The following is a 2,517-nucleotide window of genomic DNA, read 5'->3' on the forward strand; positions in this document are numbered from 1 at the left end:
TCTCATGGCCTGTCAGGGATAAATCAGAACATATTAGAACGTGCCACATTGTAGAGGTATATATATGGCTTCCTGGAATTTAGGTTTGGGGCACTTACATTGTTAGGTGTATGTATGTATGTATGTATGTATGTATGTATATTTTAGGTTAGGCATATCTTCTGGGTCATGAAGAAGGATGTATATCTTATTGGGGTCACAATCAAGTCTTAAAACCAGTGGTTAAGGTGCTCCCTTATGGTTTTTCACAATTCCAAGAATCTACTGTTTTGACATTCTAACCACAGAATTAGATCTAACATCTATATAGGACAATAGAGACTTGAAATCCATCTCATTGATTGTCCCAGAGATCTTCCAGAGACAAGTGGTTAAAAGGTGACATACAAATTCTATTATTTAACTAATTGATTTGAGTGTCCTTACCTGTGGGAATTTTTGAAAGACAAGAGAGGCATAGGAGTTCTAGGATTTCCAGGACTGATGAAAGATCAGTGCTGGTCCTTAAAAGTACTGAGGACAAATAATGAGCTTTGCTCTGTAAGTCATACATACAATTGCACATAAATGGGAAAAAGAGAGGAGGGCGAAATCTCGCATCTTGATGCTGCAGATTTTATCATGTCCTATGTGCCCAAAGGAAAAGGGGGAATTTGCAGGGGGTGAATTTGTTCTTTGTCAGATCTTTGACAATGTGTACATGCAAATCTAAGGGGAAAAATTATTCCATGTACAAAAATAGAACTGGGTTAAAATCGAAGTATTAACTACTAAATGGTTGTTCAGTAAAATGGTGGCCTAACAACTATCCACAGCATTCTATCCTGCATATGCTCCATTGTTTATTTCACCAGTCATCTACTGCTGGATTTGAAAAATTTAACAAAAATTACATAGTCATTTTCAAATGGGTTTCCAGGAGCGGGATTTCTATATCAAAGGGTAAAAATCAACATTAAATGCCTAAAGACAGAAATGTTACTGGACTTTGACTATAACTGGTCACCATCTTTTATTTCATTTTATTTTCTAATAAATAGTTTGATACAAAAATCAAAATGACATGAAAAGAAACACACTGAGAAGTCAGGTTCCACATCACTGACCCTAGCCACTCTGTTCCCCTTCCAATGTTTCTTTATGCAAACAGAAACATACATACATATATATATGTATATGTATATACTCTTGTATATATGTATGTATATGTACATATACATGTATATACTCTTATATATATATATGATATATATGTATATACTCTTTCTTACCCTTTCACAGGATAACACATACTACTGTTCACTTAGCAGTCTGCCCTGGATCTGTGACTGTAACAGGACAGAGCTCTCCTTCATCTCTTTCCACAGATATGTGATATACAATGTGTAAAGGAACAATGGTTTACTCTGGTTCCAGAGTAAGCTCTGTGTATACATCACAGAGTTGAGCCCTTTGTACAAGAGTTGTAAGATGATAAGTTTTGCTACCTGGGCTTATCTTTATGTAACTGAATGTGTGTGTCAGTATTTTCTTTCACGGCTTTTGGATTTTGGGCAATATTAAGATGGGTATGACAAGACATATCTCATGACAAGAATCAAAGGAATTCACCTGTATTTTCTTCTGGATTTGTTTGGTTTAACATATCAATCTTTAATCTATTTGGAGTTTATCCTAGTACATGCTGTTTTACAAATGACTATCCCATTGTCTCAACACTAATGAAGTCCATCTTTACTCCCAATGGTTAGAAATGCTGTCTTTGGGGCACCTGAGTGGCTCAGTCGGTTGAGCATCCAACTCTTGATTTCAGCTCAGGTCTTTATCTCAGGGTCCTGGGTTTGGGCTCCACCTTGAGCTCTGCACTGGGCATGGAGCCTATTTAAAAAAAAAAAATGCTGTCTTTATGGTATACAAAATTCCTATGTTGTCTATTTCTGGATTTTCTATTCTGCATCAGTTTGCCTAGCCAAGCACTAGTACCACATCGTTTTAATTGAGCATTGATGATCATGTTATAAAATATGCTAAAGATCATCCATCCTTCCTGCTCTTATTTTCCACTTTTAGGGTGATCACAAGACATTTCTAGCTTCTCAAAGAACTGTGAAATGCTTAGAGCTAGACAAGCTTTGGAAGTCACTGTTTTGTCTGGGAGAGTTCTGGAGGAAGTTCTGAATTCACGCCATGGCATCCCCTCTCAACTAAGAAGGGCCAATTTTATCTTTAGGGCAGTGTGCTGCTTTCACCTGAAATTTATGTGAGCCATGTTCCATGCAGATTAAGTGAGAAGAAACTAGAATAACTTTTATGATCTTGGAATCCGTAGGTTTTCTCTTTGAACTAATTTGACTCTTTCCTCTCAATGCTTTAGAGGGGCACCATGCTTCCCTTTCCACATGGGGGATGCTAACTACAAAGGAAACAGAAAAGGTGGCAGGTAAAGTATTCTCATTCCTGTGCCCAGGAAGAAGACAAAGTCTGTTTTGTAAGCATCCACTCTCTTCCACACTTACA

Source organism: Vulpes vulpes, chromosome 12 (genome assembly GCF_048418805.1).
Source record: "Vulpes vulpes isolate BD-2025 chromosome 12, VulVul3, whole genome shotgun sequence".
NCBI lineage: Eukaryota > Metazoa > Chordata > Mammalia > Carnivora > Canidae > Vulpes > Vulpes vulpes.